This window comes from Agelaius tricolor, unplaced genomic scaffold (genome assembly GCF_023055355.1).
Source record: "Agelaius tricolor isolate 1412-34295 unplaced genomic scaffold, bAgeTri1.0.p SCAF_22, whole genome shotgun sequence".
Taxonomy (NCBI): domain Eukaryota; kingdom Metazoa; phylum Chordata; class Aves; order Passeriformes; family Icteridae; genus Agelaius; species Agelaius tricolor.
The window spans coordinates 11,455,104-11,479,305 of record NW_027269282.1 but is presented as its reverse complement, the minus strand read 5'-3'; positions in this window follow the sequence as shown (position 1 = coordinate 11,479,305).

Genomic DNA, 24,202 nt, shown 5'->3' with positions numbered 1-24,202 from the left:
AACATTGCTTAATTGATAGTGTGAAAAGAAAAAGGATCCTGCTTCCACCATCTGCAACAGTTAACAGGGACCAGCTCTTTGTCTGACAGCATCTGTAGCCTTCCTCCCACCTCTGCCTCACCAAAACAGGGGAATTGCAAGGAAACAGGGCAGCATGTGCTGCAGGATCAGAGTGTGGATTTCCTTTCAGGTTTAATTACTGGTGTGAAACTCCTCTTTGGCCTTGCCTTATTCCTGTCGGCAGAAAGGTTCTTTGGAGCAGGAGCTGGCTGTGCTGCATTGGCCCTTCCAGGCTCACAGGTTGGTGTAAACCTCACCTGAGTGAGGGGATTTAGTGTAGGATTTCCTTACTTAGGACTTCCAGGGCCACCTGTGCATTTGGGAATGGGATTGGGATCTCCTGCTAGTTACAAATTTAAAATAATTTCCAAGCCACTTGTGGCTCTCCTACCAATCCTTGCTCCTCCTCTCTGTCCTTCCCCTTTGAGAAAGAGCATTTGCTTGGCTTTCCTTGATGGATAGAGCATGGCCAGATTATTGTAACAGCCTGTCTCTGGCAATGGCCAGTGCAGGGGAAATGCAAGAAATATCACCAAGGCCAGTTAATGGGCAAGCCAGACCAGTGCAGAACACTTCTGCCCAGTATTTATAAATCATGAGCTAAATTAAGTCCTACAAAGTTTTAAATCACTCAGAAGAGACCCCAAGATTTGTTTTCAGGTAACAAGAGTGGTCTCTTGTGCAATTTTCCACACTTTTTTAGCTCCTTTCTTGTTTTCCTTTTTAATATGGGAAGGGTCCCATCTAGTCCTGATGTGGCAGAACTTAAGCAAAGAGCAAGTTTCCCAATTAAATAACTTGAACACTGTCAGATTTTGCAATAAAGTGCTTGGTTGTCAAATTTTGATATGAAGGAGACTTGCAGAAGTCTATGGTAACATTAAAAGTTTTATCACAATGGGATTTCAGTTTCTGTAATGTTTAAGAGAGGAACTGTAGGGCAGTTCCTGCTGTAGTATAATAATCTGTGAAAATAATTTCATGTGATGAGAGCATTTGTGACTAAGAAGTTGCACTGTGCCTTGCCATTATTGGTCTAATCCTCCTCTGTGTCCATCCATCTGAATTCCATTCCCAATCTGCCTTCAGGCATGTTATGTACAATTAATAAATCATCCTGACTAACTCTGTTTTTTTCCATATATGTAATTTTGGCTGAATTGTTTTCACTAAGGAGGACAATATGATGCTTGGTCTGTCTTTGTAATATCTCCTTTATTTAGTAGCGTATATCATGTTGCTCAGACAAAGTTGGAATCCTAATAAATCTGTACCCAGAAGAAGGGACCATGTGTTGGTCTACCAAGCCAATGGCAGATCAAGTGAGGAATACACTGAAGGTGAATGTAAACAGTTCAAAAGCAGGAGAAAATGAGTGAAATTTATTGAAAATCTATTTTCAGGAACTTTATACCCAGCTCTTATTTGGACTCCTGAGCATGAAGCTTGTCCTCCTTGCTCTTGACAGCATTCCCACAAAGATTTCCTGGCTTTCTCCCAGTGCTGCCCTCATTCCAACTGCAGTCCAGCCTCAGTGCTGGAGTGGTTCTTCCCATTTTTCATAGAATGGTTTGGGTTGGAAGGGACCTTTAAAGCTCATGTACTCCAACCCCCCTGCAATAAGCAGGGACACCTTCCACTAGAGCAGGTTGTCCAGAGCCCCATCCAATCTGAGCTCAGGTGTTTCCAGGAATGGGGCATCCACCACCTCTCTGGGCAGCCTGTGCTGGTGTTTTACCACCCTGAAAAAATCCTTGATCTAATCAAAAGCAACCCTCCTTCAGTTTAAAACCATTCCCCCTTGTCCTGTCACAACCAGCCCTGCCAACAAGTTTGTCCCCATCTTTCTTCTAGGCCTCTATAAGTACTGAAAGGCTGCACTGAGGTCTCCTTGGAGCCTTCTCTTCTCCAGGCAGAAAACCCCTGTTTTAGGAGTTACAGCTCCTAAAGAGAAGGACCAGGCTAAAAGCTGGTGAAGTGCTCTGAGTCCATCAACAATACTGGGAATGTTGGTTCTCTTTGGAAATGGGATGGGATTGTGGAAGGAGAGAATCCCAGCAAGGCTTTCACTCATCCACCCTCCATCTCTCTGTGGGAATGAGCAGAGCCTCTGGAGATGGCTAAAGCCATTCCCTGTAGGAGCATCAGCACTCATGTGACATTGTTTTATATGTAGATATAATCCTTAAATACAAACAAGTATCTCTTAATTTTTACACAGACTAGCTGCAACTCAGACTTTTCCTAAAATGCAACTTCCAAAATTCATACCTTGAAAAACCTGTTTGCTGACTCAATTTACTTATTTTTCTGGAGCTGTAAATAGACAAACACATTTTCTTGAAATGGTGTAACCCAGAGGGAGGCATTCAAATGTCCTGGCCTCAGAGGAGATGACCCCTACTCTTGTGACTTGTAATTAAGAGCCTCTCATTGAAACTGCCAGGAGTGTCTGCTCATTCTGTCACTTGTTTTAACTCCAGCTGGCTAACAAGAAAAAAAGAGTTTTCTTGCAGGTTTTTATCTGCAGAAATCACTGCAACCTGTTGTGACTGGTATAGATCTGTGAGAGAAATTATAGCAATGTTTTGATGTGTAGTGGTAATACTTCTGTCATCGACACCGATGCTGAAGGCAGAGATAACTTCAGCAGGAGAAGGATTAGACAAAGTAATCTGCAATAAATAAATTTGGTCTGGGCTGTAAATCACTTCAGAATTCTTCACAGCGTTTTGTCTTTCTCACTGGCCTTCAGATATCTGGTGTCTTCACTGCACTTGACAAGTGTTTGTGTCTCTTCTCTAATGAGGAATTTGAGCAGGACAGCAGTTGGGAAGGTTCTGAAATATGAGTTTAGAGTTTTACATTGAAATTTTAGGGGTTTTCCTCCCCAGATACCTAAGAAACATTTTGGGAGTTACTTGATAATCAGTAAGGCAGAAGAAAAGACTGCAGGGAAAGCAGAATGTGATTCAACGGAAAGCTTTCTGAAAACTTGAAAATTTGATTTTATTTTAGTAAAACAAATCTAAAGTTTTGGGAAAAAAAATCCACTGAAAATAAAACTAAATTTTCTTTCCTTTCAGTTGACAGTGTGTTGTCTTTTAGTAGACAAAATTCTGCTGCTATCACTGCTTATGTACTGTACATATGTGTCACTTCCCAAGTTGTGTACAGTATTTAAAGCTATGCCTTTCTTACCACTTTGTAATAGAAGAGAGAAGAACAGTTCATCACATTTTAAAGTGGCTTTTTTTCCTTCCATGGGACAGAACAATGTTTCTGAAGAAGAGGTTTGTGTGTTCATGCTACCCAAGAGCTCGTGAGGGGCTGTGAGGCACCAGAAGCAGCCTGAGGAGCCTGGAACAAGCTGAGCTGTGCTGTTTGGAGCTGCCTGGCTCTGCCTGGCACAGGCAGCACCGTTATCACCTCCTCCACTGATGTGCTGCTAGGGGCACCCTTGGGAACTGCAGCCCAAGATGCCTTTCCCAGGATACCCAGAGCCCTCCCACAGCTCCTGAGCCAGGCAGCACCTGCCCCTCCTTCCTGGGACACCCCACAGCTCTGGCCAGGCTCCCTTTCCCTTCCCTTCCCTTCCCTTCCCTTCCCTTCCCTTCCCTTCCCTTCCCTTCCCTTCCCTTCCCTTCCCTTCCCTTCCCTTCCCTTCCCTTCCCTTCCCTTCCCTTCCCTTCCCTTCCCTTCCCTTCCCTTCCTTTCTGTGTTTTCCACTTCACACTTGGCTAAACCTCCCCTGGATACGAGCGTGTCGCCGTACATTTCCCCACTCCTCATGTGGCATGCCTTGCAGTTAGCTCATTCTTTCTGCTGGATAGAACCTCAATACATTAAGAAAAGGATTAGTATGTGCAAAGCACAAAAAAAAAAAAAAAATCAGAATACTGGAGAGTACTTAATTGGCCAACTGCCGTCAACCATTTCAGCACTTGCATCTTCCGAGCTGCTTGCACCGTATTGTTAGAGGAGAATAAATCATTTGACACAACTAGGTTTTCGAAAAATATGTGAAAACCATTCAGGCAAAAAATCAGTTGAAATGTATGAAATTTTCCATTTGAGTGCTCTCTGCTAAGAGAGAATATTTCAGTGAGGCGCAATATTTAATCTTGTTTTAAAATAAATAGTTTACTATATAAAATCACTTGGGGTGTGATTTTTTTAACACGCAGTGTAATTTTATTTTACTTTTAAGGTTTGTACTGAGGGATGCTGGAACATGACAAATAAGGTCTAGGAAAAGTTGTGTGTTAGAAATAATCCTGCTGCAGCGGCTTGTGTGAGGCACATGCACGGATTTAAATCTATGAAACATTTAAACAGATAGAAATCTGTGAATGTGGCTAACACATGGCACAGCCCATCCTTGCTTTTGTACCAAGTGGGACTTCTGCATCTCTACAATGCATGACCTGGGTGAGAAGTTTTTCCTTATCTGTTGCATTATCCTGTACCGTTGGAAATGATGCATTTCACAGAACCACAGAACAGTTTGGGTTGGAAGGAACCTTAACGCTCATCTCATTCCACTCTCCTGCTTGGGTAGGGACATGTTCCACTACCCCAGGTTGCTCCAAGCTCCATCCAAGTGACCTTGGACACTTCCAGGGGTGGGGAGTCCACAACCTCTCTGTGCACCCTGTGCCAGGGCTTCACCACCCTCACAGGGAAGAACTTCTTACTAATATCTAATCTAAACCTTCTTTCCTTCAGCCTAAAGTCATTCTCCCTTGTCCTGTCACTCCATGTGCTTGTCCAGTGTCCCTCTCCAGCCTTTTTGCAAGCTCCCTTTAAGTATTGGAAGACTGTTATAAGGTCTCCCCAGAGCCTTCTGTTCTCCAGGCAGAACAGCTTTGAGAAGGAAGCAGAGCCAGTAAATGATGGACTGGATGTCTGAGCCCATGGAGCTGCTCCCACATTCTGCCAAAGGCTGGATGGTGCTCACTGATCTCTGGGGCTTCTGAGCCATGCTGAGAATATGGCATAAAAGGACAAAGCCTGTGGAAGATCACTTTGTGCAAAGGTTTTATGACAAACTCCATTTTTTGGACTGAGACTTAAGTATAGAAAAGAGTGTGTCATACCTGAAGTACCGCATTGAAAATGCCCACTACGGAACATTTAGCTAATTAAGTAGCTTATTAAAACTGCAGGGGTTTTGCAACACATGCATGGGTATGAGCCAGTCATGGCTCATTGAAGTCCTAATCCTGAAAGCTGCTGAGAACAGGAGACATTTCTCTGAACTGTGCAATCTTTTGCTCTGAAGTTTTATGATCTACGGGAAAACAGTCCCGGATCCGCCGTCAATACACGGCCGATACAATCAAACCCTAAGTGGCTCCACATGCATTCTCTTAATTGTTAGCTGTCGTATTGAGATTAAATTGGGCATTAAATTAAAGAGAGATTAAATTGTGACCTGAGGTGTAGGATTCATACATGCACTTAAGTATAAATCCCATTGTTTATTGGGAATAAAAGAACTCACGTTGCTTTGTTTGCAGTGTTCGGTTTATTCTTCTTAATATAGAATAAGGAAATTTAAAAATAACTTCTGACTGTGTAAGTCTGTGTTTACTCTCTCAAAGGAAGAGCAAAAGAAAAAGCTTTAGGGTGCAGAAAGCTTTTCTATCACCCTCCAGCTGCTTCTGCAACTCTCTCCCATCCTCACAGGTAGTGATCAGGGAACCTCCTTAGAAATCCTCTGCACACACCTGGGCGTCTTCAGTTTTGTGCATCCTAGAAAATGAATTTTATTCTTTCTTTCTGAATGTATAGGGGAAATGTGTATTTTCTTTGACTTTGTTGTTGCAGGGAGGATTTTTTAAAATTGTTTTTATCATTGCTTTGGTGATTTGACCATCAAATCTGCTTTTTGGCCTTTTAGGAGGAGGGTTGGCACCTTGTGGAGCAGGTGCTGAGAGGGTAGTGGGCAGCAGGTCCACACAGGCTGAAGTTTGGGAGCTGCAACATCTGAGGCTGCTGCAGATCACTGCCCCCATTCCCTGCTGAATTTGGGACAGCAGTGGGACAGGCAGCCCTTCTGCCCCACAGCAGCAAGGCATTGCCAAGCAGCTGCTGGCAGCTTCTCTGTCTTCCAACTCCCACCAAAACCCTATCAGTGCAAGTAATCTGTAATTGAGAGGAGAGAGATGCAGGCTGGCACACAGCTCCTGAAAGCTGCTGATCTTCACATTAACAACCGCATCTTCATTTTGTTCCTGCTTGTGCTCTGCTTGATGGGTTCCTCCTCTCTGTATTTTGTTATTTCCCCAGGTTCTTCGTGTACATCAATCACTGCCCAGCTGAGATTTCCAGTGGTGACTGGGAAGATGGTAATGAACAATCATCCAATGCATTTGAGGCTTTTTGGGACTCTTGTTCCCTAAATGAATGTCTGTGAATGGCAAGCCTTGGTGTAGGAGATAGACCTGGCACAATTAAGCTCCAAACCCAGTGTGCCATTGCCCTGCATGGATGAATTCTTCTGACCATGAGGCTTGGTGAATGTACAAACAGGATGATCCCAGACCTAGGAACAGGAGAGAGAAATGGGTCATGCTTAGGCTGTGCTTGGCTAAAAGTGGCAGCTGAAGATCCAACCCATTCTATTTTTTGTCCTTTTGAGGCTGAGAATAGTGCTGATGTGAAATGGGACATAAAGTTAAATAACAAAAATACAACAAATTTGGATCTTTTAAGCACTGTCTAGCAGAGAGCTGACCAACCTCAGGTGAGATTAATAACTTGCCTGAGACAGCAGTCTCAAGCTGGGTCTAATCAGGAATATCTATTGAAGGTTTCTGGCTTCCTGTCCAATGCTCAGCTCATTAGATCACACTTCAAATAAGCAGTTCTACAGTTTGCTCATTTTAAACCTTTTTATTCCCACTGCTCCATTTCTTATTTATAAGAATGTTAAATTAAGCATTTACCTTAATTAAATCCTGTAAGTCTATGATATACTTTTCCTCTTATGAAGTATTATGAAGTAAACCTTGTCATATAAACAATTAAACCAAAGAGGAAATTCAGACACATTCTAGACCTTGAGCTGTCAGTGAATGAATGAAATGCAATGCAATGAAATGCAATTCAATTCACAGAAAAATAAATTATGAAATTACATAATTAAACCCCTTACCCAACCAGAGCCAAAACACATGAGCTGATCTATCAGAGCTCCATGAGATCAGTTCTCAAACTGTAGATCCAAAGAGAAGATGATACAATGGCTCTCACAGCAAAAACCTCCCACAAAAGGGCACGAGCTACAGGCATGAATTACTGTAATTACAATTCATTTAGCAAAATTAGGCTCCATATTACTCATAGATTTGAAAGCAGTATGAGTGTTAAAGAGAAAAGGTGATGATCCCGTGCTCAGGGGAGTGTAGAATGTTCTTGGAATTTACTGGGATCCCCAGGACAGCTCCGGCCATCCGAGCTTGCCGACGGCTCCAGCGTGAGAGCCTGGCTTTAACTGACATGAGGTTATTTGAGATTTAGATCATTTCTGTCAGCTTCTGAGCCAGATCCTGGGCTAATCTGAGCTTTGTGCAAATCCATGAGCTTGCAGTGTTGAAAATTAGAGCCAAATTGGATCATTTTATGCAAAAAAGTACACGGTAGTGGGTGATGCGTACTTGTTCTCTTCACTTCTGTTGATCATGTTTTTCTGGGATCTAAATTTGCTTACTCCATCCTCCACTTAATTGCACTTGTACAGCACATAGATTATCCTGCTCCCAGTTGGTTTCTACAGCCTTCACTGAAGGTATTTTTTTCTTTCCACCTGAAGACTGAATTTCATGCTGTTTTCATAGAGGTTTTGAGGTTAAATGCTCCAATATTTCTATTGCTATTTCTGGGCTTGGAGTAAAGGTTTTCTCTGCTGTTTCCTCACTGACCTTTTTAGAAATTGAAATTACTTTGAGCTCCCTGTTATGTTTGCAAAAGACTTCTGCATTCTCCCCCTCTGCAGTGGCATATTATAAATATTTCCTTTGATGTGTCTTTACTCCATTCCCTCCCACCCTCTCCTTTTCCAGAATGGTGTACTGTTCCCTTTTCCTTTTCTTCCCCACCAGGGCTGCTTATCTGCAGCCCAAAGCGAGGAGGTGGTTCCCTTTAGCATGTAAATAAAGCAACATTTTTTTTTTTTTCCAGCAAGCAGCTCAGGCTGGAATTCCATGCCAGAAACTCTCCTCTACACAATGATGAGTTCAAGTTCTGCATTGTGCCAATGGTTTTTTCTTTCACAGTAGGAAAGGTGATCAGTCTGCAATTAGTCCTCTCCTTCCCCAATCTTTTGTAACTCCGTCTTTGCTAATTTCTCATCTCCCAGGACCAAAGGCAAAGGTAACTTTTGGGAATCCATTTAATGTGACAGTGCTCCCATCATCCAGTTCTGCATAAAATTAGCCTGTCCTCCAGCTGATGGTAAATGATGTGGCATTAGAGCAATATTTGGAAAGATGTGCCTCGAGATCTCTATTCTGGTCAGATGAGCGGGGAACATGCTTTTGCATTTTAATTTGAAATTCAGTGAATATTTTGAATGCCACAGCATGTCTATAACATTATTTAAAAGATCCTGTGCACTCAGGCATGTAATGATTGACATTGGCTGTAACTTGATGCAATGTTGCACTGTTTTAATTCTTTTTGGGGCAGTGTTATCTTTGATCACTTCGTATTCACTGGAAAAATCCCACAATTGCAATCCCACATTATGTTTCAGCGAGGATGCCAAGTTCTCTATGGTGCGTAGCTATTCAAGGCACTTTGTCCACCCTCAGGCTGCTCATTAAAGTGATGGCAGTTTCTATTTTAATGAATAAGGTAGAGTGCAAATTCCCAACTTCATTCATAGACCTTGAATGGTCAAAAGGAGAGGGTTCTTTTTTCAGTTCCCAACTTCTTTGTTTTCTTGGAAATTGTGTAAATGTGTTCATAACCATGGCCACAACTCCATGTACATGCAAAACCCATCAAATTACAAGTTTTTATCTTGTGCCTAGGGCTTGTATTATTAAAACTTCCTTTTGTGACCAACATCCCCCGTCCCAGATTTCCTTTCTAGACACAGTTACATGTCCATATTGCAAAGAGGTAAGAAAAGGGGATGCCTGACAAGACCGACTTAGCTCCCTCTTTTAATTCCCTGCTATTCCCTCGCTAATCGTCAGTCCAGTGCCAGAAAGCCTTCCCATACAGCCCAACATTCCTTGCTTTCAGAGGCTGCCATTTCAAAGGCTGCACTTGCCCACAGTTACACAGCAGGGGCATGAAAGCTGCTGCACGTTCCCTCTCCAGTTGAAAGGCGGCACTTTAAGGTAAAGCATGAACTAAGTGCAGCGCTGAAGTGCTGCACAAACGCGAGCACTCGGTGGCAGGGAGGGAGGCAGAGTTCCCTGCTTGCTCTCCTGCCTATTATCCACGTGCCATTCAAACCTAACAGCCTGGACGCCTTCTTTTGGCCGCTCTCGCTCCCAGTTTGCTGTGAAAAACCCTTTTTTCCTGCCCTTTCCCCAACGTTTGGGAATAGCCGTGGCTGCCAAGGAGAGGTTTTTTTGAAGGCGGTGCCGAGTTGCTCCTCGAAACTGGGTTAAGGATTTTATGGCTGTGCCCACATTTATTCTGAACCCCCTGCCAGCCAGAAGGAAAGGCATTTTGGCACGCTCATAGCTGTCCTGGTGGATGAGATTATCCACTGGAGAGGCATCGATGCAGATGTGGAGCGCCGGGCTCACCCTTGGGTGTCAGCCTGGTGGGGCAGGTTTGGCTCAGACTCAAGGAACGAGCAGCAAAAGCTGCCCAAGGGCCTTTGCAACCCCCCAGCACTCTGGTGAAGTGCCCTTTGAGCTTCCCAGAGCTCAGCAATCCCAAAAAGTGCAGGTCTTTCCCACAAGGCCAAGCCATGGGGCGGTTGGAGACCCACCAAGAGAACTCTGCCTCCATCTTCCCCTGCCCACAGCTCCTTGGACCAGATCCATGTTTTCTGCAGAGACTTTGGCTTTAGCTGGGAGGTACAAGTTCCTTTACTTAGCGCACAATAATTTTTACTCGGTTGTATAAAATCAGAGAATGAACTACAGGCGCCTTTTAATTTTTTTCCTTGAGAAAAACTGAAGATAAATATTGAAATGAAAAAAGGGTTTGCTATTTAATAGTATTAAATCACTGCACGCAGTTGCAGGAGACTAAGGAATTATTTTAATATTGTTTCCATTTGCATATGTTCCTCCAAAATCCTCTTGCTGAGGCACGCAGTTTCAGGGGAGACGCTGGAACATTTAATCATTTAATAAAAGCAGCTCTTGCCGTGTATTTGTTATAGTCATGGATTTTACACACCAGAGGATCTTTGTGGTACAAAAAGAACATGATCCAGAAGGGAAAAGTCCTACCTCTTTTCAGCTACACTAAAATCAGTTTACTCCTTAAAAATCTTCCCCTTCATTATCCATGGGGCTTAGGGCTCCCCAGATGAGGAGTTGACTTTAATGCCAGGGACTGCTCACCTCATCATTGTGTTGTGATAGAAACTATATTTGACTGGAAAATGTGATTTAAGGGAGTAGAATTGGTTACACTTGGGCCATGGAATGCTGACACCCCTCATCCCAGACTCCTCCATTGGGCAAGTCAACACCAAGGACAGGAATCACATAAAGGGGCTCTTTACCTTGTTCTTCCCTCTCCCTGTCTGTGGAGCCTGGAGTTTCCTTCCCAAGGCTGTGCAGAAGAGAGTTTTTTACTGAAACCTGCAGTTTTGGTAAGGTTGATGACTGTTCCCAGGGAGGGAGCACTGAGCAGTGGTGCTGCCTGGCAGGCAGGAGATGTGTCCCAAGGGAGCTGGGCTCACTGCAGAGCCTGCATAGGGAGATTTGGCTCTCCTCAGAGAGATTCCATGGGATAAATCTTGATGACTTCAAATCTGATGAAATTAAAATTTAAATAACAGGTTGGTTTGGGGTTTTTTTTTCCTCCTTAGCTGGTAGCTCTGTGAATTCAACAGAGAAAGCCACTCAGTGGCCTTTTTGCCTTGAGCATCCTCAGCACAAAGATTTAGTGTTTGGAATTTAAATTATGATCTGATGATTTTCCATGTGCCACAACAGATATTGCTCACTCTCCTAGAGCTGCAGGAGCTGAAAAAAAAAACAACCCAGAGAAAAAGCAGGAGGGCTAAACAAACAAACCTCAGCGTACAGAACTTGAGCTTTTTAAGGAGCAGACACCTAATGCCAAGGACTTTGGTCTTAGCAGTGTGTGACCCCTAACAAGCAAAAGGAGTAGATCATTGAATTAAAAAAGAGCCATTTTCCAGAATGTAATTGCACCTTAAGGGCAAATAAATATCTTCTTGCTGCTTAGATTGGTAGCGTTCCTTCCCATAACTGAAGCATCAGGAATAATTATGCTAAAAGACACTTAAGCTTGTAGAGAAAACACATATTGCATTTTATGATGCTCTTGCTGGGCTTCTTGTGTAACATGAGAGAGATTATATTAACACTGGTGCTACATCGGTGTAGAATTACACCCCCGTGTTGGTCTGAACTGCATTGTGCAGCTTTCCTCACTTTTTATAGCTCTATTAATGGTTTTCAAAAACTGTGGGCTAAAGGAGTATTAAAATGTCTTGGCAATGTACAGTCACTCAATCTTTTTACTGTGGGATTACATATACCTTGTTTCTATTTGATTTTGATTGCTTGCTTGGCCTAGATTCCCTGCAAGCGTTCGGTATGACTGAATAATTTTTAGTTGTACTTTCTTGCCATGCTTTATGCTAATCTGCTGATGTTTTGCAGCCGCAGCACTGCCAGTCAGTGCTGCAGCCCACAGTCTTTATCCTTTACTGGATTTTTAAAAGGGTATTTTATTGCCTGTCATTACCATTCATTGTGGCTTTATGGACTGTGCTCTGTGCTCGGCGCTGCGGCTGCCGCTCGCTCCCCGCTGCAGCTCCCGCGCCTTTGTTCTGCCCAGCACAAGTTTTCTGGGGGCCCTTCTGCCTCCCACCCCTCCAGAGGGCCTCAGATAGAGCCCCCTTTCCATGGGGCAGATGGGGGAGTGTCATTTCAGCTCTGTGATTTATAGGGAATGGGTTTTTTCCCCTGAACATCGCTGGGGAAATGTTAAATGCAGGATGTGAAATGCACTGGGCTGCGGGAGTTTTGGTACCTCTCAAGCAGCTTTTTATGATGCTAATGCGCACTGGAAGGAAATGCCTCTGTTTCATCCAAATGACATAATTCAATTAATAATTACTTATTAAGAGCACATTAAATTTCTCATGCCTTGCTTATGGGTATTTCTCAGCTTTATTTAATAACATGTGGGTGTAGGTAAGGATCAAACCCATAGCTGCAAACTGCAAACCGATTGCCTCAAAATTGGTGGTTCACATAAAGCAGAACTCAACTCTAAATAAAATTACTGCACCTTGAGGGCATTCTTCCAACTCAATGCTCACCTTCTTTCATCTCTAGCAGGGATACAATTTTCAATACTTTCTTTAGGTTGGAGTTGCTTTTGGGACAGTTAGGTCAATAGGAAAATATTGAGGCTGTAGGAAAATAGAGCTTTGTCAGTTTAACTTTCTGGAAAAAAACCACAAATGCAATGAATCAGAATAATTTTTTTAAGTGGATTGGACCTCATGCCATGCTCAGTCCTGAGATCCATTGGGAAATGTGCATGGACATCCCTCTGGTCTGAGATAGGGCAGAGTGGGCTGGAGCTGCCAGGCAGGTCTGATGTTACCTGTGGTGCATCAGTTTTTCAGTGCTGTTGTCCTGTGAAGGTCTGAGATTATGGAAAGGAGGGAAGGCTGGAGATTTACTGGTTTGGATTTAGCCAGATTTGAACAGAAGAATTTATGTATGAATACAAATATTCATAAATCCTTGCGTGACTACTCACCCAAAGGAAAATGGATAGTTTCCTGTAGCAACACTTAATGTTTTGATTGGTGTCTTCAAAGTAAATAAATCACTCTGTACTTTTTCATGAAGTGATTTATATCCTTAAGATGCAGAGCAGGCTGATGTTAGATGGGGATGTGCTGTGAAAGCCCTGCTTCCCTGCTCGAGGATCTGCAGTGGCTGTTAACCACCAAGCTATCTCCCCTGGGCTGCACAGACACACTCTGGGAAAAGCCTGGAACACTGACTTCAGTGGGAGCTGAGTGCTCAACACCTCCCAGGATTGGACCTCAAATACTTATCTGTAGGAGCTTTCCATTATTCATTCTACAAATGAAACTGGTTGTAATGTAAATTATAAAATGAATCTTTCTACGGCTTAAGATCCTGTAACTTAAACCTCCTAGGCTGCTTATCTGCCTTCTGCCACCTACCTACAGTTTATCCAGTGCACTTGGCATTCTTGATTGTTCAGTGCATATAAATTTCAATCATACCCACAGGGTCCCTCTATTCTATAATAGCTTGCATTGTGAGCAATTTAGCAGAGAACAGCTCTGCCCAAACACTGAGTGAGACATTTGCTATTGGGAAAAGCAAAACCCTTGGGAAGTACCATGCATATTCCTCACATAACGCTGTAATAAGGCAATTGTATTGAAATTAAAAAAAAAAAGAGATTGAGAGATTTATCTCCCCTTTCAGTCACACGTATCATGGAGCTGTCCGGGAGCCTCTAAGCGAGGCAATCCCACGTCTGCAAAATCAGTCGGTGATTGGCTAACGATGGCTTGATACCTTCTACCAAAGTCATTAAAATTCCTCCTTATCTCAACAGAATAACTTCTCACTGTAATAATCTTATTACAGCCCAGTTGTTCTGTTCCTCTGCCAGGCAGGTTGCACACAACGCCTGCCTCTGGGGTGCCGTGCCTGCCTCTCATCCCGCTGGGTGTACGGCCCCAAGCCAGCCCCTTCCAGCAGTTTCTCCAAAACACCACAGATGTTTGTTGCCCTGATTTTTTAAGATTTTCTCAGCCTTCTGATGTTTACATTCTTGTAACAAACTTTCTCACACACTTTCTGTAAATAACTTATTGTTTTGCATTCTTTTATGGAGGTGGAGAAATTTGCTGGACTGTTGGTTTGTCCAGTGTCATTGGAAAGGTGGCACTGTCACCCTCCAATCCACTGTCACTTTTGGAAATCTAAACATGTTGGAGTCAGAAAATAAACTTCCCTTTTTTCACCTTGAGAGCAGATGTGTGTGAGCTCGTGTTGTTTCGTGTCCTATAGTGACAGACGTTGTTGCCCAAACTCCTCTGCCACAGGAAGGAGTGAAAAATGGTCCCTGGCTGTGGGTGCACAAACACAGTGGGCCTCTCAAACCCCAGCATGGAAACCTGAGTAGCAGAGAGAGTGTAAAGGAAGTCTGTGTGCTGGCAGTGCTTTCCAGGAGAGGCAGCAGGGGCTCCATCCTCCCCCTGCCCTCACTGTCTGTCCTTGGCATATGGGGATAAGAACAAACACAGAGAAGATTATGATGCCTTAGGGAAATGAGGTTTGTGTCTGTAGGCTGAAAGTGGAATGAGTCTTAAAGCCCAGTGGTCGATGAGAAAGCCTAAGGAGATGGAAAAGGTGCCATTTGTATGGTCACAGGATGACAGAAATGTTTGGATTGGAAAGGACCTTAAAGAACATCTTGTTCCACCCCTCTGCCATGGGCAGGGACACCTTCCCCTGTCCCAGGGGGCTCCAAGCCCCAGAGTCCAGCCTGGCCTTGGGCACTGCCAGGGATCCAGGGGCAGCCCCAGCTGCTCTGGGCACCTGTGCCAAGGCCTGCCCACCCTCACATAATTAATCCAAATAATTTCATCCCAATAATTTCATCCCAATAATTTCATCCCAATATCCCATCTAAACCTACTCTCTGTCAGTGTGATTCCATTCCCCCTTGTCCTGTCACTACTTGCCAGTGCTGTGATTTGTAGCAGTCCTTAAAGTCTCCCAGGAAGACTTTAAAGATGTCCTTTCTAAGTGAAACCTGAGAAGTTTTGACATTTTTGTTTGTAGGATTGCATTTAACTCTATGTAGTTTTTAATTAAAAAAAAAACAGCAACAAAACCCTCTTGTAGAGTAACAAAACAATTGCCATTGTGTTTTATCATCTTGTAGTACCTTGTAGTAGCATGGTCAGAACAGAGCAGTTTATTTGGAGACACCACAGGGGATCCACAGCAGGAACTGTTTCAGGGCACTATAGGCAAAGGAAGTCCATGAAAGTCTTCGTGGGTACCTAAAATATGCATTTAGTGGTTCCTACCAATATTAAAAAACATCAAGAAGGATTATGCTTTAATCTATTGCAAGTGATTTCCTTTAATAAAGTTAAGGAGATTTCTCTCCATAATACTCATCATGTTGCTCCTGAAGTTCATTCTATTATCATCCTCACTGGTAGTTCCATGAAGTATTAGTTTCTAACATTTATGAGATATGAGAGTTTTGGCATCAGGTATGGAGGGGAGCATTTTAGGGAGGAAAGCCACTTTGGGGAGACAGTCCCATGGCAGAGTGCTAGTTTGTCCTGCTGCCGGCACCACAGGAAGAGAGTGAAAAATGTATTTGCCAGCTCAACAAACAAATAAAAATGCAGCTAACTTCTTTAATGTTTCTTTCCAATCTGAAAGAAAACATTAGTTTCTTATTCAGTTTTCTCACTGAATAAGAACCAAAATCATCTGAAATACGTTTTTTGGGTCAAAACTGGAAGAGGTTGAGAAGGTTGAGAAGAGATCTCAGAAAATCTGTGCTCTCCCCCCACCCCTTCTTCTGACAGCCCTCCCACCCAGGGTACTTGGGCTCAGCCAGAAGAATCAATTTGCAGAAACAGAGAGACTTTGAGGACTTTTACTGTGGCCCTCATTTTATGAACTTTATGAAATAATTCTCTTCTTTGGCTTCACTTCACCATCTGTAGAAAAGCGAGAATACCCTTTGTCCTGATGTATCCTTTTAAACACAGACTATTTTTGCATACATTTAAGAGAGAATCTTTTTTAATAAAACTTTAAGGAATGGTCAATTTGTTATGTTTTAGCTGACATTTGCAATAATCCCCTGGACACGCACATGAATATTTGGACTATATCTAACTTGCAAGGAGTTTTAGAACATAATACAGAGGACTGAATAGCATGGCCACAGCATGACTCCTCTGTCACCAGTGCTCTCCAGGTAGTCTGGAGTCCCAGTGTGAGACATCTTACAATCAATAACAGTAAGAGAAAATGACTGGCTGAAGAAGCTAATGGTCTAGAAATTAAAGAAAAAGCAAAAGCACTCTGTATATTCCACATGGTCACATGTGGGATTTCAGACTCACATTGAACAACTGATCCTGGGGCACTCCTGGAGTCTGTGCCAATCTCAGGAGCCAAAGCCAGAGCTTCCACATTTTAGTGCTCCGTGCCTGCTCATTTCTTTCTCCAGCAGGTAGAATGATCAGCATTTCTGGAACAATTTCCTTACCCAGCTCGAAGCTCCTGTGGAGTTCAGTGGGAGAGCTCCTGGCTTCATGTGGAGCACCAGCACAGTCACCGTGCGCTGTAAACACAAGGGGGTGGTAATTACACCCATTTCTGTGCTGCACATCTGTGTAGAGCTTTCCTCTGTCTTTGTCCCAAGAGCTACAATATGTCTTAAAATCAATAAAGTCGATACCTTTAAAAAAGATTTGTTGATGTTTGGACTACACATAAAATTAGATCCTCTGATTAATGCCACAACAACGTGACAGCATCATTGCATTATGGTTCCTGAAGCCCTGCCTCGCTCACCTACTAACAAATAACTGTACCTTGCAATAATAAAGACTAAAAATTACAGCTAAAAAAATAGTTATTGACTCTCAGAAATAAACTGCAAACTACTCCCATTGTGCTCCCTTCCATATGCATTTTATTGTCATTTATTCACGTCCCTCCTCACCCTGGATGTCAGAGCACTTAACAAAGAAACACTTAACAAACAAACAATGCAGTCCCACCATGGGGTTTATGTGGCAACTGCTCTGCTGTAAATAACAGCCCATCATAACCAGCCCCTGGCTTAGCAGCTCCTTGGAAAAACACTGATGGACACTTTGGAGCAAGAGCCAGTCTGCTCCTCTGGGGCTGCTGACCATGTGAAGCTCCAAAAATTTAACTCTCTGCTTATAAATACTGGACTTGAGGATTTGTTTGTCTTTTAAAGATTTATCGAAGTGGTAGGTATTTTTTTCCAAACTTTTCCCAGTTTCAGCTTCCTCCCCAGACTCTCCTAGGCTGTCTTCGTAAAAAGGAGAAAAAAGGACAAAACCATGAAAGCTGGAGAAGGATTTTTGACATGGACATGAGTGATGAGGGAATGGCTTCAAGCTGAAATAGTGTATTTTTTGTAGATTGATATTAGGAAGAAAATCCTTATTGTAAGGGTGGTTCTTACACACTGATGCCTTCAGAGACATTGTCCCTGCAAATTGGCTTTGAGTTCTCCATCCTTTCCCTTCCTGCTGCTGTAGATGGGCCACAACCCAAGGAATTTCTTCTCCAGTGTCCTTGGGCTCTGGGAGTGCTTCTGGGATCGAGGAATATCAACTGGGAATGGTTTGCATTCAGACTGGGTTGTCTGCACAGCTTAGGTTAATTAGATCTATGTCTCATAAACTTTTGTACCGTGTTACTGTGGACTCACCTCTCAGTAGATTGGGTTTAATTGCTGTGCAGTCTCTCTGAGTTTTGTTATTATCAAATGTTCTTGATATTTTAATTGCAGTTACAAACCTGTAGTCCCTATAAGCTCAGTCTTGGTGATATTTTCCTGCTGGAGTAGCCCACGTTTCTCTTCTGTCTGTGTAAAGAGAGACTTTGTTCTGTTCCTTTTGAAAATAATTATTTCTGCCCCCCTGACTTTTCAATCTTAAATAACCATGTCAAGGTATATTATTTTTTAAAGCTTTGATAAGAAGCTTTTTTATTACTCTTCAGATGAGCAATCAAAGTCATTGGAGACTAGTGAAACAGAAGGAATAACAGGCTGGAACGGAGCCCTTTTGGAGAGAACAAAGCAGCTGATAATTGGCTGCATTGTCCGAATTTGGTTGTTTGGTGGGAGGAGGTGCCAGGCACTGGGGGAGGCACCCAGCAACAGTGGTGGTGTAAACTGGAGCTCATGGTGTGTCCAGTGGAAAACCAGGAGAAGAAAGAAAAGAGGGAAAGAGGGAAAGAGGGAAGGAAGGAAGGAAGGAAGGAAGGAAGGAAGGAAGGAAGGAAGGAAGGAAGGAAGGAAGGAAGGAAGGAAGGAAGGAAGGAAGGAAGGAAGGAAGGAAGGAAGGAAGGAAGGAAGGAAGGAAGGAAGGAAGGAAGAAAGAAAGAAAGAAAGAAAGAAAGAAAGAAAGAAAGAAAGAAAGAAAGAAAGAAAGAAAGAAAGAAAGAAAGAAAGGGTAGGAAGAGCATGAATGATATCAAAAGCCTCACATTGCAAGTTGCACTCAGTTTTACAGGAGAAAACAGTGCCAGAACTGACAATAAACCTGAGATCTTGACCCTAGCTCCAAAACCAATCCGGGGGAGCAGCAGCAGCTGTGAGTGCTGTCCCAGGCAGGGGAGGTGGGCATGGGAGGATGGTTCAAGGATCTCCAGAAGTGCTTCTTACTTCAGTGATTTGCTTTGCAGCAAGAGACCCAGGGCTTGTTCTGTTTGTTTCTTCCTCTCATGTTGTAAATTAAAATGGAAGATTCTTAACACGGCTTTATAGCTTGAATTAGGAGTCAGTATGGCCATGTGAAACACTTGTTAAGATGGCTTTGAGCATCCTCACACAATTAAAACACTGACCTGGAGCGGTCCTCTTGTTTTGAAGGGGCTAAGTGTTTGTCTCAGAAGTGTATCATATTTAATTTCATTTCATCACAGCATTGAGTGCAAAAAAATAAAAGAAAAAAGACAATTTCATTTGTTTCCACTCAGTATGAAAATAAATAGAATGTATGAAAATTGAGGTTTTCTAATTAAGGTCTGCAACATCAGGAGAAACAAATACATTTGTGAAATGCGTGCTGGCCATGAGAGGAAAAATCCAATTCTGTGAGATAATGTGTGTGCACAAATATCAATATTTGTGTGCTTTATGTACGCTCAGGCTCTCACCCTTCTGCGTGTTTTCTGCTGAATATTGCCCTTCCCAGCAGGTCTCTGCCAAGGAGCCCCATGCAGACCTGGCTGTGGAGGTGGTGTTTGCATGGAGTTGTTGGAATGGGCATTGCCTGTGTTGTGGACAGGTCCCACGTTTGGAGCAAGCTGCTGTTTGATCACCGTGAGAGTCACCTGTACCTGGGGTGCTGGAAGGAGGAAAGGGACCCGTTCTGCCCTCATTTGTGTGCAGCTGCACGGGGCTTTGCTGCTGCAGGGGACAGCCCAGGGCTCCTGAGGCTGCTCTGAGCACTTGGGTGATCCCGTCCAGAGGGCTGGGCAGAACAATTCAGATTAAAATAAGAACCGACTCCAAGCTTTGTCTGCATGGTCAGTTGTCCTTGATTTTGGATGTTCCTGGAGATGAGCAAACCCAGCAAGGTTTTAGGTAGAAGTAGAGACAGACTGAAAAATTTACTGCAGCAAAACTTCAGATCAATCTCTATAGCAAGCTGTGCCCCTTATTGAGTCAACTGGTCCTCATTATACTTATGAATACTTAAATTTGCAGTAAAATTCTTGATAATAGGAAGATGGCTGTTAGGGGACCATCCACTCATTTAATTATCCTACATGTGTGTCAGTAAGAATGGGAATACTTAAGAGCATTTAACAAAACTCACAGATACTCAGCAAGGTGTTTTTGTCTTGTTAAACACTTATTCCCTCCTTCCTCCCTGTGAGCTGCACAGGAAGGCTCTGAGAGTTCAATATTCTTACAGTTCAGATGACAACTGAATCCCTCCTCTTGTTCCATCCAGACTTAATTAGCATTTTCATGTGCATTTCCTTGTTCTTGCTGAAAAGCCTGAGATGAGAGTGAAGATGTTCAGTAATTAAGTAATTATGAAATACCCACCTCTTTCTTTGACTACCCCAGGGAAATTTGCCAACTCACTACCCTGTACTGCTTTGTAAGGTGCCCATTCAAGTGCTCCTGCTGTGCCAAGCCCAGTTGTAATCTCCTGGAGAAGAGAAGGTTCCAGAGGGCTTTATGGAATCATGGAATCATAGAACAGCCTGGTTGGAAGGGAGCCTAAAGACCGTCCATTTCCACCCCCTTGCCATGGGCAGGGACATTTTCCACTAGAAATGTCCAAGGCCAGGTTGGATGGGGCTTGGAGCAACCTGGGACAGTGGAAGCTGTCCCTGCCCATGGCAGGGATGGGATGAGTTGATCTTTAAAGGTCCTTTCCAACCCAAACCATTCAGTGTTTCTGTGGTGTCATGGTCATATTTTCTGGAAAAATCCCTTGCCCAGGATTTCTCTCCTGGGAAGCTGAGAAGCCTCAGAGAAAAATGAAAACAATAATTGTCTGATTGCTTCTCCTGTGTTTTGCAGCTTTGGAATGTGGTTGGAGATTGTTTATCCAACGTGTGAATTGTTTTGACTTAATGCCCAATCATGGTCAGGCTGTGTTGGACTCTGAGGAGAGAGTCACGAGTTTTTAATTATTATCTTCTAGCCTTCTGTCTGCATCTGTGCTCTATTCTTTAGTATGCTTTTGATATAGTATTCTTTAATAAATTATAATATCATAAAATAATAAATTAGCCTTCTGAGGACATGGAGTCAGATTCATCATTTCCTCCCTACAACAGGGGACCCCGAAAATACCACACTGTGGAGTTTCAAGGCCCAGGCTGGTGCTTGGTACAGGGAGATTGGTGAGGAGATGTGTGGGAGTGTTTCCTGCCATCTTTGCATGACACCACACTGACAGGAGGAGGAAAGGCAGCTCCTGCACCAGGCAGGGATCAGATCTGTGCAGGGTGATCCACTGCCCATCAGGGGCTGGATGGGTCTCCAGGGCATCCTCAGCACAGGGATTTTTGGATGGTGCTGCCCACATCTGAGAGGGGCAGCAGAAGCACATCGGTGATCTTTGTTGGCTTGGGCAGTTTGGGTTTTGCTGCCCTTCCCCTGTGACTGGCAGCCTGGGCACATTTATGGCATTTTCATACCTCCCTCCAAACACTGAAATTATAGCTTTAGCTGAAAGACAGCCAAAGCATCTGAAAGGCTCATTGTTTCCCAAGTAATATTTTCAATACAAATTGAGCTGAATGGTTCTTGAAAACAATTGTATATTAAACTCCAGCAAATATCCGTGCTGCTCAGGCCCACACAGGCTAATATAAACGCCAGCAGAGCTTGATAAAAGCACAATGAAAGGTTCTATTTTTGTTAGTGTCAGTGACCTTGCATGGCTGTTTAAGGACTGTTCAATCTCCTGTTCAGGATGTATAAAATTAATATACCTAAGGGGGAGGATGTTATTAGGAGTTAGCTCGGAAATGCTACAGGAAATGCTGCAGATAGATGGCTGAAATTACCCTGTAGACATTGTTCAAACAGATCTGTGTTTAAAATTAAACTTACAAGAAAATCCTTTTACTAGTTAGTTACCAACATAATAAGTATCTTTTGATTGCATCTCCATTTGTTACATCTTAATAAAAGAAAGAGTTTTAAAACTACATAAAAGAACAAGGGGGGGAAAGAGTGTTGGAAGTGTTATTAACATATTAAAAGATAACCACAATGGATATAATAAAATACATTATTCACGAGGCATGATAGCAAAACTCGGTGAGAGTGTCTTTGCCCCTGCACGTTCTTAACATCACTGAAAAGAATTATTTCTCTTCATCTATTTTCTGCTGCCTCTGCTTTACCTCAAAAGCCATACATTATTCCCCCCATCTATTTCATTGAGCAAGATAATTATCTATGCATGGATGCTTTAGCATTAAAGACATCTCCCAGGAAGTACAACTTTCCCATTTATTTATTTCATTTTATTTTTTTTTAACAAAAGGGCTGAAAAAAAAGGTGTGTGGGAGAAGGAAATAAGGATCAGTGTTTAAAACATAGCTAATGACATGCTAATGTGCCCAAATGAATATTGAAAGAACTCAAACATTGCTTTGAAATTAATTATAGCACTCCCTTTGTCCTGTAGAAATGGGAGATTAAAACCTGTACGGAGATGTTTACTATGTTTAATTTTCAATTGTTTCTTTGATGTAACAGATAGAAAGGTTTGCACCTGCAAAGTAAAAAGGCTGTGAACAGATTGCAAACATTCTGCAAACACTTCATCAAGAATTTTAGTTGTCAGCCTCCCCAAGCACAAGGGAGCCTTGATGATATCTTTGTGTGCCTTTGACTCCTTTTGATTAATAAATGCAAACAAATTTCCCTCAGTAACCTCTGGTTGCAATCCATGCATGTCAATTAGGGACAACCTCTGGTGAAGGGAGGCACTGAAGTCTGTTCTCCCTCCTTCTCCTACACAACAAATAGTTGATCTTTAATGCTTTTTGACAATTAAAGAATGAAATCTCTTGTAGTTGTGCAATCCTGGCTACTCTTCATTATTTTGTTCTCAGCAGTGACAGATCTGTGTTTGCTGTAGTATTACAGTGTTTGGGTGGATGAGCTAATTCTTTTTTTCCTTCCTTTTCTTTTCCTAATGCTACTTCATCCCAGTATTGAAACTTGGAGTGCAAATATTGCTTTTTTTTTTTTTTACTGAACAGCCTTGTGAGTCTCATCAATACGTGGATTTCAGGAACAGCTCTTCAGAACCTGCACAAAACCCAAATAAATTATAATCTGACTTGGTGGATCCACCTCAAAAATAGTACTAAAACTGTCTTAAAATGGTAGGGAAAGTCCCTGCGAACTCGGGCAGGCAGCAGAGCCTGTGTGAGGGCTGTGGTCCTGTTCCTGCACCCCTTATTCCTGTGCAGTTGTGTGATAGCAGGCACAGAGGGCAATTCTGCTCCCCCTTGTAGTGGCAGGGGCTTATCAGATGAGGCAGATGGTTTCAGAAATGAATGAACTGAGCTGCTTTGTAGATGGGAGCAGAAGCACAGACCGAGGCTGCATAACTTGGGGTTTTTTATAAATGTTAGGTCCTGGAAATATAGTTAGGTACTTGAGGGAATTCAGGAAATGTAAGGATAAAATAAGTGAGAAAACCTCTGTCAAAATAGACTTTGCAAGGAAAATTATAAGAGATATCAAAGCTTTCCAGGGGGAAGAAGACAGGATCACAGAATCACAGAATAGTCTGAGTTGGAATGGACTCAGGAGCATCATTGAGATACAAGAAATTTGGACTACACAGAGAGGGTTGCGTAAAAATAATCAAGATAAGACTCCAAAAATGGGTTTTCAAGAAAAGTGTGGGACAGAGGCTGGATGGCTACAGGAATCGAACTGTAAGAATTTTCCTGATCTCAAGTAGAAACAAGATTCAAGGTTCTCAGTGGGCTCAGACTAGGAAGGGTTAATGTACCTGCCCAGCTGGAGACAGGACAAGGGGATGGACAACATGCTCAACAGCGAAAGCCTCATTTTCTGATCTCAGATGATATTTGGAGAAAGAACAGTATGTAAAACTTCAATTACATAATTTGAAAAAGAGGATATAAATGAAAAATAGAAGAACACACTTCTTTTTTGTCCAATGCTTTCACATGCCACGCTAGCCTGATCTCTTTCTGTGACAGGATAACTGATTTTCTTGACAAAGAAAATGCACTAGGTCTCATCTTTATGGACTTCAGTGAAGCATTTGATAGAGCACCACATGGGAAATTACCAGAGAACGTGGAGGCAGTGGAGATTAGTAGAAAACCAGCAAGGTTGATAAGGAATGAGCCACAGGTGGAAATGAAAACAGATTGCATTAACAGGAAGGACATGGTGTTAGGAGGAGGTTACCTGGAGCACTCCCCAGAGACTGCTCCTGACACTATCCTCTGCCAGATTCCAGGGAATGGCCCTGGGGAGGAGCACGGCGCTAACTGAGTTTGGAGATAGCACCAAATTAGAAACATCATCAGCACGAGAGCTGGCTCTGCTGCCCAGATGGAATTTGGGGCTGGAAGAGCAGGACAGGGTAAGATGGAGCAGCTGCCCTTTGGGACAAGCAGGGATG